This window comes from Hyperolius riggenbachi, chromosome 4 (assembly GCF_040937935.1).
Source record: "Hyperolius riggenbachi isolate aHypRig1 chromosome 4, aHypRig1.pri, whole genome shotgun sequence".
Taxonomy (NCBI): domain Eukaryota; kingdom Metazoa; phylum Chordata; class Amphibia; order Anura; family Hyperoliidae; genus Hyperolius; species Hyperolius riggenbachi.
Genome location: NC_090649.1, coordinates 16073115 through 16091764, shown reverse-complemented (window position 1 = coordinate 16091764; position 18650 = coordinate 16073115).

Below are 18650 nucleotides of genomic sequence, written 5' to 3'. Positions count from 1 at the left end.
TTTATTACTATTTTTTAATGTATGCTGTGTAATACATTATCATTTTCAATGTGTAAGGCCCGGTTCACATTAGCGGTGGCCGTCCGGAATCGCCGTGCCGGAGCCGGACCGCTTGCAGAACGGACGGAACGGACGCACGGCAATAGCAATGAAAGCCTATGCGTCCGTTCACATGCGTCCGTTCTGCCGGACCGGAGCCGGACCGGATCCGGACCGGTTCCGGACTCCGGCATCCGTTCCAACATGCGCTATTTTTTGGTCCGGCTCCTCCGGCAGCCGTATCCGGGGCGGAGCCGGACTGCACCATCCGGCCAATACAAAGCAATGAGAGCCGGAGAGCGCACAACACACTGGCTACAAAAACCGGACGTTCTACCCCACTTCCTATGCATTTTGGATGGGGACCACATGGGCCCAGCGTTCAAAGAGTGGGGCAGCAGCGATTTCATGCTGGAGCTCGTTTTGGCAGCAACATGTCTGATGTCTGATAACGAGGAGGCGAACAACAGGAAGGAGAGAATTCCCAGGTTTACGAGTAAAAAATGCCTGGATCCATGGTCCCAACTGCAGTCTCTGTATCCACGGATGGTCTCCACACGTCCACCTGTCTCCAACAATGACCCCAGACCCTTCTGCTGACCTCCCAGACCCCAGGTATTTACAGGATGTGTATCTCCTTAAGAAACCGGATCCGGACCGCAACCGTGTTCACACCGCACGGAAACCGGATGCAAACGGACCGGATCCGGACCGGATCCGGATAGGAATCGTACGGATCAGGTCCGGTCCGGATACGGTGCGGTCCGGACATCCGGTGCGGTTTTGACAAAACCGCAAGTGTGAACGGGGCCTTAATGTCTCTGTAATTTTTTTATTTTTTTTTTGCATTATTGTTTTTCATTTGCTACTGCACTAATAATTTTTCACTTTTTTTTTTTACCATTACCTACCTGGCTGGGTTTCCTATGCTAACTTCCTCTGTGAAGGTCTAACACATCCTGGCTAGACTAAACATCAGTTTATGAGTGGTCCAAACACCTCCCCCAATAAATGTGCTGTTCAATGCAAGTCAATGGGAAGACAGAAATTTTGCATGAACATTTGAATGCAATTTTTTTTTATAGTTAACTGTATTTTCTTCTTCAGGCATTATACAGACCTGATTGTACAGTTACAGACTTCCGATCCAGTTCTGTGTAATGCCTGGAGATGCCAGGAAGAAATGTAACATTTCCAAAGCTTGCAATAAACCATGTGCAGTTAGTCATTAAAGGTATCACTGGAATCAACATTAGTTGGTTTGATGTCTGCATTTACGCTACTCTCAATAGCCCACCCGCTTCCTATATTCACTGGGACTGGGAGCTGGATATGATTCAGAGAAATGGGCTTTGAAACATTGTCTAAGGCTGCTATCACAGTGAGACGTTACAGGCGCACGTTAGAGCAGCCTGTAACGCACCCCAACGCACAGCAATGAAAAATCAATGGGCTGTTCACAGTGCCCACGTTGCGTTACACAGTAACGCTGCACGTTCGTTTGAAGTGCAGCATACTGTGCGTTCTAGCGGCTTAAGCTGCGTTAGACTGTTTGCACATGCTCAGTATGTTTTTTTTTTTAATTTCAGGGGCGGAGAGGAGGCGGGGAGAGGCCGCTACGTAGCCAGGCACATGGCTACTTAACATTCACTGCACTTGCAGTGTTTACTTCTTGGAGCGGCCTCTGATTGGCTGGCGGGACCACGTGATGCGGAGAGCTCCGCTCACGTGGTCTCGGCAGCGCCTCCGACAGAGCAGGCGCACCAAGAGCTGCTTGTAACGCGGCTCTTGGTAGCGTCCTGCTCCAACACCACCAGGCGTTGTGTTAGGGGAACGTTATGTGCCCTATAACGTCCCCTAAACGCAACGTCTTGGTGAGAAAGCAGCCTAAAGGTAGTATGCAATCCACCAATCTGGAAGTATCAGTTAGGCTCTTACATCGTGTCTATTTGGTCCCTGAGCGGCTTGATAAGATAGACCCTTCTAGGAGTTGATTATGCTTCCGAGGTTGCCAAGTTCCAGGTACAATATACCATACTTGGTGCACTTTCCCGAGGGTCTCCCGCCTTTGCAGAAGAGTTCATACCCTGATTATTTCCCTCTTAGACCGTCATATATCTATGGATCCATAAATACTTTTACTGGGGCTTAAAGGGATACTGCAGGGGGTCGGGGGAAAAGGAGTTGAACTTACCCGGGGCTTCTAATGGTCTCCCGCAGACATCCTGTGCCCGCGCAGCCACTCACCGATGCTCTGGCCCCGCCTCCGGTTCACTTCTGGAATTGCAGACTTTAAAGTCTGAAAACCACTGCACCTGCGTTGCCATGTCCTCAATCCCGCTGATGTCACCAGGAGCGTACTGCACAGACACAGACCATACTGGGCCTGCGCAGTACACTCCTGGTGACATCAGCAGAATCGAGGACAAGGCAACGCAGGCGCAGTGGTTATCAGACTTTAAAGTCTGAAATTCCAGAGGCGGAACCGGAGCATCGGTGACTGGCTGTGTGGGCACAGGATGTCTGCTCTGGACCATTAGAAGCCCTGGGTAAGTTCAACTCATTTTCCCCCGACCCCCCTACAGTGTCCCTTTAAGCCTGACTCAGTTCCCAGGCTCAACATAAACTCATCCAATTTATCGTTACAGCAAAAAAGACCCATATTGCTGCGAATTGGAAGTCTCCCATGTTCTCTTACTCTTTAGTTCTTGACAAAATTAACCCTCACCTGTAGTGATGAGCATAATGAGCTAATTACGATTACGCAAAATTTTGCATAATTCTCAAAATTACGATTATGGCCATAATCAGAATTTCATAAAATTACGCAAAATTTTCTTTTATGGGTAATTTCGTAATTACAGTAATTTTACATAACTACGATCGTTTAGGTAACACAAACCAATCAGAATTTTGTGTTTAACACATAAACTCGTCCTTTCTCAAAATTGTGTTCCAGTCCAGAAGCTCCTGATACATTTAAAGTGACAACACTTGCAGGGAAATTTGCATTATCAGGCATTGCAAGGCCCAGACCCAAGTGTCTCAGCATGCATGAACGCTAAGTGCACCTTGACAAAGAGCACCTGTCTTAGAAGTGGCTGCAGGTAGAGGCTCCTGATACATTTAAAGTGACAGCACGTGCAGGGATCTTTGCATTATCAGATATTGCAAGGCCCAAAACCTAGTGTCTCAGCATGCATGACCGCTAAGTGCACCGTGAAAAAGAACACCTGTCTTATGCTGGGTACACACGTTGCGATTTCCCGCTCGATCCCCGGAATCGATTGGATCGATTTGATTATTTCCAACTTGTTTGATCGTGTTTCGATGGATACAGCCGTCGATTTTGCATATTAAGTATGCAAAATCAACGGCTCTATCCATCGAAACACGATCGAACATGTTGGAAATAATCAAATCGATCGAATCGATCCCGCGGTTCGAGCGGGAAATCGCAACGTGTGTACCGAACATAAGAAGTGGCTGCAAGTAGAGCCTCCTGATACATTTAAAGCAACAGCATGTGCAGGGGCCTTTTCATTATTAGTAATTGCAATCAATCAGTGACTTTCCTGAGTTTAATCATTACCTAAATGTGCATAATTACTATTAGAGACAAAATTACATCCATTTTTGTAATTAAAGTGACACTGAAGTGAAAAAAAAATGATGATGTAATGAATTGGTTGTGTAGTACAGATAGTTACTACAACATTAGTAGCAAAGAAAGTATTCTCATATTTTTATTTTCAGTTATATAGTGTTTTTTTATAACATTGTATCATTCTCTAATATTTGTAGTTCACATACTACACTCAGCATTCTAAATGATTTTACAGAGCAGGCTAGTGAACTTTTGAACTTTCCTCTGCAGAAAAATGCAAAATACAGTACCAGACACTTGAGATAATAAGCTTCAGAAGACAGAGCTCTCTGCGACTTTGACAGTCGTAGAGATCAGTGGCTTTTTTGCATAGATAACAACTGGAGTTTCTTAACTCTTCCTGTACTGGAAACAATATTAGACTTATGTCTCTGCTGTTTTACTTATTTGCTGTACTACACATGCAAATCATTATATCATAAGTTTATTTTCACTTCAGATTCCCTTTAAAATAACTTTGTTTCCATAAAAAACCACAAAATTATGAAATTTCGCGTTAAACGCGTATTTGCGCAGAAACACAAAATTACAAAACTGAAATTTTGCAGAGTTTCAAATTACGGTTTGTATGGCAATTACAAAATTACAAATTTGTGTCGTAGCGGCAAATTTCGCATCCGTAATTAAGGAAACACAAAATTAGTAAAAGTTTGGCTCAACACTACTCACCTGCCAAAAGTATTAACGCTATTATTTATGACAGGCTGGACCATTTCCATCAGGTTTGGGACCCTTGGATTGTTAAAGGCCTTTCTAGAGGTTCTCAAGCCCTGCTAGACCTGTAGGAGCTTATCTGTCCACTTCACATGTATACCTTCTAAATAACGACTTGGGTGGTTGATGGTCTTTATTGAACCTCATTTATTTGGGGTATCAGTTTACCCATGGAGTAGTTGTCCTATATATATGCTGTCATGCGGCATTATCAATTTATTCTTTTTATAACTGAGCCACTTCTTGTCTTCCTTTGTAGACTGTTGTATTCTTGCAATATCCTGTCATTGAATTGATTGTTACAGGTTACTGTTGATATTAATGTGTCTCCATGTTGGGGTATCACATTGTATTACTATATTCCTTTTTATAAAAACTGACACTTGTGCCTAATAAAATAATTTTGAAAGTAAAATGTTAGTAGTATGACTCTCGGTTTGTCATATGTCCTTTAAAGGGAACCTAAACTGAGAGGGATATGGATGTTTCCTTTTAAACAATACCAGTTGCCTGGCAGTCCTGCTGATCGCTTTGGCTGCAGTGGTGGCTGAATCACACACCTGAAACAAGCATGCAGCTAATCCAGTCTGACTTCAAGTGAACCTCCAGACTAAAAATCTACTTAGCAGCACTAAAAAGGTCTGGTGTTTCTTTAACAGTTTCACAGCATCAGAACTTTGTTTTTCTTACCAAAGCATCATTTTTAGCTGCACAGAAGAAAACTGCCCGGGCTTTTTTCCCCTGATGCTGTGCAAAGCATGATGGGATTTCTGATGTTGTTGTTCTCTTTCTGCTGTTTTGATGGAATTTTTTTTTTTCATCTTGAAATTATGACATTTGAAGCCTAGCACATGCAGCTAGGAGGGGTAATCAGGACACAGGACAGTTGGAACTGTGTCTCCTGCTCCTTGTCACCTCCTTTCAACCAAAAAGATGGCTGCCCCCATGACAAAGATGGCAGCCCTCATGAATCACAAACATTTGCCTGTTCTTTTAAAACAGGGTGGGTAAGAGATTATATTACCTATCTATTCTAATTAACATAACTAATGTAACTTAATGACAGTATGGGCCTGATTCACAAAGCGGTGCTAACAGTTAGCACCCTGGTGAAAAGCCCTTTATCATGCCTAAACTCAGTTTAGGCATGATAAGTTTAGGTGTGATAAGTTTAGGTGTGATAAGTTTAGGCATGATCAGTTTAGGTGTGATAAGTTTAGGTGTGATAAGTTTAAGCGCCAACTGCGTTAGCACCGCAGTGCACAGCTGATCAAAAGTTTTACGCTAGCAAAGACTGGTGCACTTCGTATAAAGTTTAATGGCGCTGCTTTGCGTGCGGGACTTTGCAAGCGATCTAAACTTATCTAAACTTAGCATGCCTAAACTTATCACACCTAAACTTATCATGCCTAAACTTATCACACCTAAACTGGCTTTTCACCAGAGTGGTGCAATGGTTATCATGCCTAAAGTCTCTAACTGGGTTAGCACCGCTTTGTGAATCGAGCCCTATGTTTGTTTAGGCTGAAGTTCCCCTTTCAGTCAGAGTACCTGATCTGCATGCTTGTTCAGGGGCTGTAGCTAAAATTATTAGAGACAAAGGCTCAACAGGAGAGTCAGGCAACTATTACTATTACAAAAGGAACAAAAAAAATATCCTTCTCAGTTTAGGTTCTCTTTAATATCTGGTACCGACGGGGTGTGCCTGATGCCGCAAACGTGTGCTTGCCAGTTGCTTGAGCAACTGGCCAAAATTAGCACAAGTGTCCCCCCTCCCCCACAACAGAAAATACTTGCTGATCCTCTGGTCGTCATCTTGTACACTTCCTGTAGTGGCTTTTGGACGTTCTCTCTATATGGCTCCCGATGTGTCACCTCGCCCGCATCAGGTCACGTGACATGCCAGGAGCCGTGCATGGATGCCAGAAAGGTGCTGGGAGCTGCAGAATGTGTAGAAGACCACGCCCGGAGGATCGGCCCTGCAAGCCCCCAAATGTTCTGTTCCCGTTACCCCCTCAGGTATGCCGGTTAGTTGAGACTTTTGGTTGCCTGAGCTCCTGATAACAGGGACTTTGCTGTAGGAGGAAGTAATTATTTGAACCCCTGCTAAATTTATAAATGTGCCCACTTATAAAGAAATGTACTATTTGTAACTCTCAGGGCCCGTTCAGACTACAAAATGCGGACCGCAACGCATGCGGACCGCAACGCGTACGAACGCACGCATGTCCGCGTTCGTATGCGTTGCGTGGCTGATCCCATCACTGAAAAGTGAATGGGACAGCCGCGCGTTTTTGTAAAATCTGCGTGCAGCATGCGTTCCCGGACCGCATAGGTCCGGAACGCATGCTGTGTGAACATCAGACATTGCACTCTATGCAATGTCTGATGTCGTGCGTTTTGGCCACCTGCACGCGTTTCCAAAACGCGGCTGGAAACGCGTGCAGTGTGAACGGGCCCTTAAGCTGGGTATACACTGGCCAATATGACAGATCTCTCTGCAATCATTGATTGATCTGATCAGAGAGGGAGCTAATTACTATTCCCCTCCAGGCCACCATGGACTCTGGTGGAAAGCTGTAATTCAGCTGCCAGATATTGCTTTTGACGGTACCAAAATTAGTGTCTGAGCACCGTTATACCAGTAATTCACATTATGGCCTATGGTGGCGCTGTTTCACTCCCAGTTCCTTACCCAGGCTGTGTGGTGAAGCTCACCTGTCCATCATGCGATCCCAGTCTCTGCTGCTACTTCACTCCCGAGTCCCGGGCGCCTGTGTGACATAAGTACAGACACTAGGGACAGCGTTGCACATAGCTTACATGACCACCAGAGGCCTCTAGTGTTAGCTATGTCACCCTAGGAGCAGCGTGGCACATAACTTACATGACCACTGGAGGCCTCTAGTGTTAGCTATGTCACCCTAGGAGCAGCGTGGCACATAACTTACTTCACCACCAGAGGCCTCTAGTGTTAGCTATGTCACCCTAGGAGCAGTGTGGCACATAACTTACATGACCACTGGAGGCCTCTAGTGTTAGCTATGTCACCCTAGGAGCAGCGTGGCACATAACTTACTTCACCACCAGAGGCCTCTAGTGTTAGCTATGTCACCCTAGGAGCAGCGTGGCACATAACTTACATGACCACCAGAGGCCTCTAGTGTTAGCTATGTCACCCTAGGAGCAGCGTGGCACATAACTTACTTCACCACCAGAGGCCTCTAGTGTTAGCTATGTCACCCTAGGAGCAGCGTGGCACATAACTTACATGACCACTGGAGGCCTCTAGTGTTAGCTATGTCACCCTAGGAGCAGCGTGGCACATAACTTACATGACCACCAGAGGCCTCTAGTGTTACCTATGTCACCCTAGGAGCAGCGTGGCACATAACTTACTTGACCACTAGAGGCCTCTAGTGTTAGCTATTTCACCCTAGGAGCAGCGTGGCACATAACTTACATGACCACTGGAGGCCTCTAGTGTTAGCTATGTCACCCTAGGAGCAGCGTGGCACATAACTTACATGACCACTAGAGGCCTCTAGTGTTAGCTATGTCACCCTAGGAGCAGTGTGGCACATAACTTACATGACCACTAGAGGCCTCTAGTGTTAGCTATGTCACCCTAGGAACAGCGTGGCACATAACTTACATGACCACTAGAGGCCTCTAGTGTTAGCTATGTCACCCTAGGAGCAGTGTGGCACATAACTTACATGACCACTGGAGGCCTCTAGTGTTAGCTATGTCACCCTAGGAGCAGCGTGGCACATAACTTACATGACCACTGGAGGCCTCTAGTGTTAGCTATGTCACCCTAGGAGCAGTGTGGCACATAACTTACATGACCACTAGAGGCCTCTAGTGTTAGCTATGTCACCCTAGGAGCAGCGTGGCACATAACTTACATGACCACTGGAGGCCTCTAGTGTTAGCTATGTCACCCTAGGAGCAGCGTGGCACATAACTTACATGACCACTAGAGGCCTCTAGTGTTAGCTATGTCACCCTAGGAGCAGCGTGGCACATAACTTACATGACCACTGGAGGCCTCTAGTGTTAGCTATGTCACCCTAGGAGCAGCGTGGCACATAACTTACATGACCACCAGAGGCCTCTAGTGTTAGCTATGTCACCCTAGGAGCAGCGTGGCACATAACTTACATGACCACCAGAGGCCTCTAGTGTTAGCTATGTCACCCTAGGAGCAGCGTGGCACATAGCTTACATGATCACTGGAGGCCTCTAGTGTTAGCTATGTCACCCTAGGAGCAGCGTGGCACATAACTTACATGACCACCGGAGGCCTCTAGTGTTAGCTATGTCACCCTAGGAGCAGCGTGGCACATAACTTACATGACCACCAGAGGCCTCTAGTGTTAGCTATGTCACCCTAGGAGCAGCGTGGCACATAACTTACATGACCACCAGAGGCCTCTAGTGTTAGCTATGTCACCCTAGGAGCAGCGTGGCACATAACTTACATGACCACTGGAGGCCTCTAGTGTTAGCTATGTCACCCTAGGAGCAGCGTGGCACATAACTTACATGACCACTGGAGGCCTCTAGTGTTAGCTATGTCACCCTAGGAGCAGCGTGGCACATAACTTACATGACCACCAGAGGCCTCTAGTGTTAGCTATGTCACCCTAGGAGCAGTGTGGCACATAACTTACATGACCACCGGAGGCCTCTAGTGTTAGCTATGTCACCCTAGGAGCAGCGTGGCACATAACTTACATGACCACCAGAGGCCTCTAGTGTTAGCTATGTCACCCTAGGAGCAGCGTGGCACATAACTTACATGACCACTAGAGGCCTCTAGTGTTAGCTATGTCACCCTAGGAGCAGCGTGGCACATAACTTACATGACCACCAGAGGCCTCTAGTGTTAGCTATGTCACCCTAGGAGCAGCGTGGCACATAACTTACATGACCACCAGAGGACTCTAGTGTTAGCTATGTCACCCTAGGAGCAGCGTGGCACATAACTTACATGACCACTGGAGGCCTCTAGTGTTAGCTATGTCACCCTAGGAGCAGCGTGGCACATAACTTACATGACCACTGGAGGCCTCTAGTGTTAGCTATGTCACCCTAGGAGCAGCGTGGCACATAACTTACATGACCACTGGAGGCCTCTAGTGTTAGCTATGTCACCCTAGGAGCAGCGTGGCACATAACTTACATGACCACTAGAGGCCTCTAGTGTTAGCTATGTCACCCTAGGAGCAGCATGGCACATAACTTACATGACCACTGGAGGCCTCTAGTGTTAGCTATGTCACCCTAGGAGCAGCATGGCACATAATTTACATGACCACTGGAGGCCTCTAGTGTTAGCTATGTCACCCTAGGAGCAGCGTGGCACATAACTTACATGACCACCAGAGGCTTCTAGTTTTATCTATGTCACCCTAGGAGCAGCGTGGCACATAACTTACATGACCACTGGAGGCCTCTAGTGTTATCTGTGTCACCCTAGGAGCAGCATGGCACATAACTTACATGATCACTGGAGGCCTCTAGTGTTAGCTATGCCGCCCTAGGAGCAGCGTGGCACATAACTTACATGACCACTAGAGGCCTCTAGTGTTAGCTATGTCACCCTAGGAGCAGCGTGGCACATAACTTACATGACCACTAGAGGCCTCTAGTGTTAGCTATGTCACCCTAGGAGCAGCGTGGCACATAACTTACATGACCACTGGAGGCCTCTAGTGTTAGCTATGTCACCCTAGGAGCAGCGTGGCACATAACTTACATGACCACTGGAGGCCTCTAGTGTTAGCTATGTCACCCTAGGAGCAGCGTGGCACATAACTTACATGACCACTAGAGGCCTCTAGTGTTAGCTATGTCACCCTAGGAGCAGCGTGGCACATAACTTACATGACCACTAGAGGCCTCTAGTGTTAGCTATGTCACCCTAGGAGCAGCGTGGCACATAACTTACATGACCACTGGAGGCCTCTAGTGTTAGCTATGTCACCCTAGGAGCAGCGTGGCACATAGCTTACATGATCACTGGAGGCCTCTAGTGTTAGCTATGTCACCCTAGGAGCAGCGTGGCACATAACTTACATGACCACCAGAGGCCTCTAGTGTTAGCTATGTCACCCTAGGAGCAGCGTGGCACATAACTTACATGACCACTAGAGGCCTCTAGTGTTAGCTATGTCACCCTAGGAGCAGCGTGGCACATAACATACATGACCACTAGAGGCCTCTAGTGTTAGCTATCTCACCCTAGGAGCAGCGTGGCACATAACTTACATGACCACTAGAGGCCTCTAGTGTTAGCTATGTCACCCTAGGAGCAGCGTGGCACATAACTTACATGACCACTAGAGGCCTCTAGTGTTAGCTATGTCACCCTAGGAGCAGCGTGGCACATAACTTACATGACCACCGGAGGCCTCTAGTGTTAGCTATGTCACCCTAGGAGCAGCGTGCCACATAACTTACATGACAACTAGAGGCCTCTAGTGTTAGCTATGTCACCCTAGGAGTAGCATGGCACATAACATACTTGACCACTAGAGGCCTCTAGTATTAGCTATGTCACCCTAAGAGCAGTGTGGCACAAAATTTACATGACCACTGGAGGCCTCTAGTGTTAGCTATGTCACCCTAGGAGCAGCGTGGCACATAACTTACATGACCACTGGAGGCCTCTAGTGTTAGCTATATCACCCTAGGAGCAGCATGGCACATAACATACATGACCACTAGAGGCCTCTAGTGTTAGCTATATCACCCTAGGAGCAGTGTGGCACATAACTTACTTGACCACTAGAGGCCACTAGTGTTAGCTATGTCACCCTAGGAGCAGCGTGGCACATAACTTACATGACCACCAGAGGCCTCTAGTGTTAGCTATGTCACCCTAGGAGCAGTGTGGCACATAACTTACATGACCACTGGAGGCCTCTAGTGTTAGCTATATCACCCTAGGAGCAGTGTGGCACATAACTTACTTGACCACTAGAGGCCACTAGTGTTAGCTATGTCACCCTAGGAGCAGCGTGGCACATAACTTACATGACCACCAGAGGCCTCTAGTGTTAGCTATGTCACCCTAGGAGCAGCGTGGCACATAACTTACTTGACCACTAGAGGCCACTAGTGTTAGCTATGTCACCCTAGGAGCAGCGTGGCACATAACTTACATGACCACCAGAGGCCTCTAGTGTTAGCTATGTCACCCTAGGAGCAACGTGGCACATAACTTACATGACCACCGGAGGCCTCTAGTGTTAGCTATGTCACCCTAGGAGCAGCGTGGCACATAACTTACATGACCACCGGAGGCCTCTAGTGTTAGCTATGTCACCCTAGGAGCAGCGTGGCACATAACATACATGACCACTAGAGGCCTCTAGTGTTAGCTATGTCACCCTAGGAGCAGCGTGGCACATAACATACTTGACCACTAGAGGCCTCTAGTGTTAGCTATGTCACCCTAGGAGCAGTGTGGCACATAACTTACATGACCACTGGAGGCCTATAGTATTAGCTATGTCACCCTAGGAGCAGCGTGGCACATAACTTACATGACCACTATAGGCCTCTAGTGTTAGCTATGTCACCCTAGGAGCAGCGTGGCACATAACTTACATGACCACTAGAGGCCTCTAGTGTTAGCTATGTCACCCTAGGAGCAGCGTGGCACATAGCTTACATGACCACTGGAGGCCTCTAGTGTTAGCTATGTCACCCTAGGAGCAGCGTGGCACATAACTTACATGACCACTGGAGGCCTCTAGTGTTAGCTATGTCACCCTAGGAGCAGCGTGCCACATAACTTACATGACCACTAGAGGCCTCTAGTGTTAGCTATGTCACCCTAGGAGCAGTGTGGCACATAACTTACATGACCACTGGAGGCCTCTAGTGTTAGCTATGTCACCCTAGGAGCAGCGTGGCACATAACTTACATGACCACTGGAGGCCTCTAGTGTTAGCTATGTCACCCTAGGAGCAGCGTGCCACATAACTTACATGACCACTAGAGGCCTCTAGTGTTAGCTATGTCACCCTAGGAGCAGCGTGGCACATAGCTTACATGACCACTAGAGGCCTCTAGTGTTAGCTATGTCACCCTAGGAGCAGCGTGGCACATAACTTACATGACCACTGGAGGCCTCTAGTGTTAGCTATGTCACCCTAGGAGCAGCGTGGCACATAACTTACATGACCACCAGAGGACTCTAGTGTTAGATATGTCACCCTAGGAGCAGCATGGCAGATAACTTACATGACCACCAGAGGCCTCTAGTGTTAGCTATGTCACCCTAGGAGCAGCGTGGCACATAACTTACTTCACCACCAGAGGCCTCTAGTGTTAGCTATGTCACCCTAGGAGCAGCGTGGCACATAACTTACATGACCACTGGAGGCCTCTAGTGTTAGCTATGTCACCCTAGGAGCAGCGTGGCACATAACTTACTTGACCACTAGAGGCCTCTAGTGTAAGCTATGTCACCCTAGGAGCAGCGTGGCACATAACTTACATGACCACTGGAGGCCTCTAGTGTTAGATATGTCACCCTAGGAGCAGCATGGCAGATAACTTACATGACCACCAGAGGCCTCTAGTGTTAGCTATGTCACCCTAGGAGCAGCATGGCAGATAACTTACATGACCACCAGAGGCCTCTAATGTTAGCTATGTCACCCTAGGAGCAGCGTGGCACATAACTTACTTCACCACCAGAGGCCTCTAGTGTTAGCTATGTCACCCTAGGAGCAGCGTGGCACATAACTTACATGACCACTTGAGGCCTCTAGTGTTATCTGTGTCACCCTAGGAGCAGCGTGGCACATAACTTACATGACCACTGGAGGCCTCTAGTGTTAGCTATGTCACCCTAGGAGCAGTGTGGCACATAACTTACATGACCACTGGAGGCCTCTAGTGTTATCTGTGTCACCCTAGGAGCAGCATGGCACATAACTTACATGATCACTAGAGGCCTCTAGTGTTAGCTATGTCACCCTAGGAGCAGCGTGGCACATAACTTACATGACCACTAGAGGCCTCTAGTGTTAGCTATGTCACTCTAGGAGCAGCGTGGCACATAACTTACATGACCACCAGAGGCCTCTAGTGTTAGCTATGTCACCCTAGGAGCAGCGTGGAACATAGCTTACATGACCACTGGAGGCCTCTAGTGTTAGCTATGTCACCCTAGGAGCAGCGTGGCACATAACTTACATGATCACTAGAGGCCTCTAGTGTTAGCTATGTCACCCTAGGAGCAGCATGGCACATAACTTACATGACCACTGGAGGCCTCTAGTATTAGCTATGTCACCTTAGGAGCAGCGTGGCACGTAGCTTACATGATCACTATAGGCCTCTAGTGTTAGCTATGTCACCCTAGGAGCAGCGTGGCACATAACTTACATGACCACCGGAGGCCTCTAGTGTTAGCTATGTCACCCTAGGAGCAGTGTGGCACATAACTTACATGACCACTGGAGGCCTCTAGTGTAAGCTATGTCACCCTAGGAGCAGCGTGGCACATAACTTACATGACCACTGGAGGCCTCTAGTGTTAGCTATGTCACCCTAGGAGCAGCGTGGCACATAACTTACATGACCACTGGAGGCCTCTAGTGTTAGCTATGTCACCCTAAGAGCAGTGTGGCACAAAATTTACATGACCACTGGAGGCCTCTAGTGTTAGCTATATCACCCTAGGAGCAGCGTGGCACATAACTTACTTGACCACTAGAGGCCTCTAGTGTTAGCTATGTCACCCTAGGAGCAGCGTGGCACATAACTTACATGACCACTGGAGGCCTCTAGTGTTAGCTATGTCACCCTAGGAGCAGCGTGGCACATAACTTACATGACCACTGGAGGCCTCTAGTGTTATCTGTGTCACCCTAGGAGCAGCGTGGCACATAACTTACATGACCACTAGAGGCCTCTAGTGTTAGCTATGTCACCCTAGGAGCAGCGTGGCACATAACATACTTGACCACTAGAGGCCTCTAGTGTTAGCTATGTCACCCTAGGAGCAGTGTGGCACATAACTTACATGACCACTGGAGGCCTATAGTATTAGCTATGTCACCCTAGGAGCAGCGTGGCACATAACATACTTGACCACTAGAGGCCTCTAGTGTTAGCTATGTCACCCTAGGAGCAGTGTGGCACATAACTTACATGACCACTGGAGGCCTATAGTATTAGCTATATCACCCTAGGAGCAGCGTGGCACATAACTTACATGACCACTGGAGGCCTCTAGTGTTAGCTATGTCACCCTAGGAGCAGCGTGGCACATAACTTACATGACCACCAGAGGCCTCTAGTGTTAGCTATGTCACCCTAGGAGCAGCGTGGCACATAACTTACATGACCACTAGAGGCCTCTAGTGTTAGCTATGTCACCCTAGGAGCAGCGTGGCACATAACTTACATGACCACTGGAGGCCTCTAGTGTTAGCTATGTCACCTTAGGAGCAGCGTGGCACGTAGCTTACATGATCACTATAGGCCTCTAGTGTTAGCTATGTCACCCTAGGAGCAGCGTGGCACATAACATACATGATCACTAGAGGCCTCTAGTGTTAGCTATGTCACCCTAGGAGCAGCGTGAAACATAGCTTACATGATCACTAGAGGCCTCTAGTGTTAGCTATGTCACCCTAGGAGCAGCGTGGCACATAACTTACATGACCACTGGAGGCCTCTAGTGTTAGCTATGTCACCCTAGGAGCAGTGTGGCACAAAACTTACATGACCACTGGAGGCCTCTAGTGTTAGCTATGTCACCCTAGGAGCAGCGTGCCACATAACTTACATGACCACTAGAGGCCTCTAGTGTTAGCTATGTCACCCTAAGAGCAGCGTGGCACATAACTTACATGACCACAGGAGGCCTCTAGTGTTAGCTATGTCACCCTAGGAGCAGCGTGGCACATAACTTACATGACCACTGGAGGCCTCTAGTGTTAGCTATGTCACCCTAGGAGCAGCGTGGCACATAACTTACATGACCACTGGAGGCCTCTAGTGTTAGCTATGTCACCCTAGGAGCAGCGTGGCACATAGCTTACATGATCACTAGAGGCCTCTAGTGTTAGCTATGTCACCCTAGGAGCAGCGTGGCACATAACTTACATGACCACTGGAGGCCTCTAGTGTTAGCTATGTCACCCTAGGAGCAGCGTGGCACATAGCTTACATGATCACTAGAGGCCTCTAGTGTTAGCTATGTCACCCTAGGAGCAGCGTGGCACATAACTTACATGACCACTAGAGGCCTCTAGTGTTAGCTATGTCACCCTAGGTGCAGCGTGGCACATAACTTACATGACCACTGGAGGCCTCTAGTGTTAGCTATGTCACCCTAGGAGCAGCATGGCACATAATTTACTTGACCACTAGAGGCCTCTAGTGTTAGCTATGTCACCCTAGGAGCAGCGTGGCACATAACTTACATGACCACTGGAGGCCTCTAGTGTTAGCTATGTCACCCTAGGAGCAGCGTGGCACATAACTTACATGACCACTGGAGGCCTCTAGTGTTAGCTATGTCACCCTAGGAGCAGCGTGAAACATAGCTTACATGATCACTAGAGGCCTCTAGTGTTAGCTATGTCACCCTAGGAGCAGTGTGGCACAAAACTTACATGACCACTGGAGGCCTCTTGTGTTAGCTATGTCACCCTAGGAGCAGCGTTCCACATAACTTACATGACCACTAGAGGCCTCTAGTGTTAGCTATGTCACCCTAAGAGCAGCGTGGCACATAACTTACATGACCACAGGAGGCCTCTAGTGTTAGCTATGTCACCCTAGGAGCAGCGTGGCACATAACTTACATGACCACTGGAGGCCTCTAGTGTTACCTATGTCACCCTAGGAGCAGCGTGGCACATAAATTACATGACCACTGGAGGCCTCTAGTGTTAGCTATGTCACCCTAGGAGCAGCGTGAAACATAGCTTACATGATCACTAGAGGCCTCTAGTGTTAGCTATGTCACCCTAGGAGCAGTGTGGCACAAAACTTACATGACCACTGGAGGGCTCTAGTGTTAGCTATGTCACCCTAGGAGCAGCGTGGCACATAACTTACATGACCACTGGAGGCCTCTAGTGTTAGCTATGTCACCCTAGGAGCAGCGTGGCACATAGCTTACATGATCACTAGAGGCCTCTAGTGTTAGCTATGTCACCCTAGGTGCAGCGTGGCACATAACTTACATGACCACTGGAGGCCTCTAGTGTTAGCTATGTCACCCCCTGAGCAGCATGGCACATAATTTACTTGACCACTAGAGGCCTCTAGTGTTAGCTATGTCACCCTAGGAGCAGCGTGGCACATAACTTACATGACCACCAGAGGCCTCTAGTTTTAGCTATGTCACCCTAGGAGCAGCGTGGCACATAACTTACATGACCACCGGAGGCCTCTAGTGTTAGCTATGTCACCCTAGGAGCAGCGTGGCACATAACTTACATGACCACTGGAGGCCTCTAGTGTTAGCTATGTCACCCTAGGAGCAGCGTGGCACATAACTTACATGACCACTGGAGGCCTCTAGTGTTAGCTATACCACCCTAGGAGCAGCGTGGCACATAGCTTACATGATCACTAGAGGCCTCTAGTGTTAGCTATGTCACCCTAGGAGCAGCGTGGCACATAACTTACATGACCACGAGAGGCCTCTAGTGTTAGCTATGTCACCCTAGGAGCAGCGTGGCACATAACTTACATGACCACCAGAGGCCTCTAGTGTTACCTATGTCACCCTAGGAGCAGCGTGGCACATAAATTACATGACCACCAGAGGCCTCTAGTGTTAGCTATGTCACCCTAGGAGCAGCGTGGCACATAACTTACTTGACCACTAGAGGCCTCTAGTGTTAGCTATGTCACCCTAGGAACAGCGTGGCACATAACTTACTTGACCACTAGAGGCCTCTAGTATTAGCTATGTCACCCTAGGAGCAGCGTGGCACATAACTTACATGACCACTGGAGGCCTCTAGTGTTAGCTATGTCACCCTAGGAGCAGCGTGGCACATAACTTACTTGACCACCGGAGGCCTCTAGTGTTAGCTATGTCACCCTAGGAGCAGCGTGGCACATAACATACATGACCACTAGAGGCCTCTAGTGTTAGCTATGTCACCCTAGGAGCAGCGTGGCACATAACTTACATGACCACCAGAGGCCTCTAGTGTTAGCTATGTCACCCTAGGAGCAGCGTGGCACATAACTTACTTGACCACTAGAGGCCTCTAGTGTTAGCTATGTCACCCTAGGAGCAGCGTGGCACATAACATACATGACCACTAGAGGCCTCTAGTGTTAGCTATGTCACCCTAGGAGCAGCGTGGCACATAACTTACTTGACCACTGGAGGCCTCTAGTGTTAGCTATGTCACCCTAGGAGCAGCGTGCCACATAACTTACATGACCACTAGAGGCCTCTAGTGTTAGCTATGTCACCCTAGGAGCAGCGTGGCACATAACTTACATGACCACTGGAGGCCTCTAGTGTTAGCTATGTCACCCTAGGAGCAGCGTGGCACATAACTTACTTGACCACTAGAGGCCTCTAGTGTTAGCTATGTCACCCTAGGAGCAGCGTGGCACATAACATACTTGACCACTAGAGGCCTCTAGTGTTAGCTATGTCACCCTAGGAGCAGCGTGGCACATAGCTTACATGATCACTAGAGGCCTCTAGTGTTAGCTATGTCACCCTAGGAGCAGCGTGGCACATAACATACTTGACCACTAGAGGCCTCTAGTGTAAGCTATGTCACCCTAGGAGCAGCGTGGCACATAACTTACATGACCACTGGAGGCCTCTAGTGTTAGCTATGTCACCCTAGTAGCAGCGTGGCACATAACTTACTTGACCACTAGAGGCCTCTAGTGTTAGCTATGTCACCCTAGGAGCAGCGTGGCACATAACATACTTGACCACTAGAGGCCTCTAGTGTTAGCTATGTCACCCTAGGAGCAGCGTGGCACATAGCTTACATGATCACTAGAGGCCTCTAGTGTTAGCTATGTCACCCTAGGAGCAGCGTGGCACATAACATACTTGACCACTAGAGGCCTCTAGTGTAAGCTATGTCACCCTAGGAGCAGCGTGGCACATAACTTACATGACCACCAGAGTCCTCTAGTTTTAGCTATGTCACCCTAGGAGCAGAATGGCACATAACATACTTGACCACTAGAGGC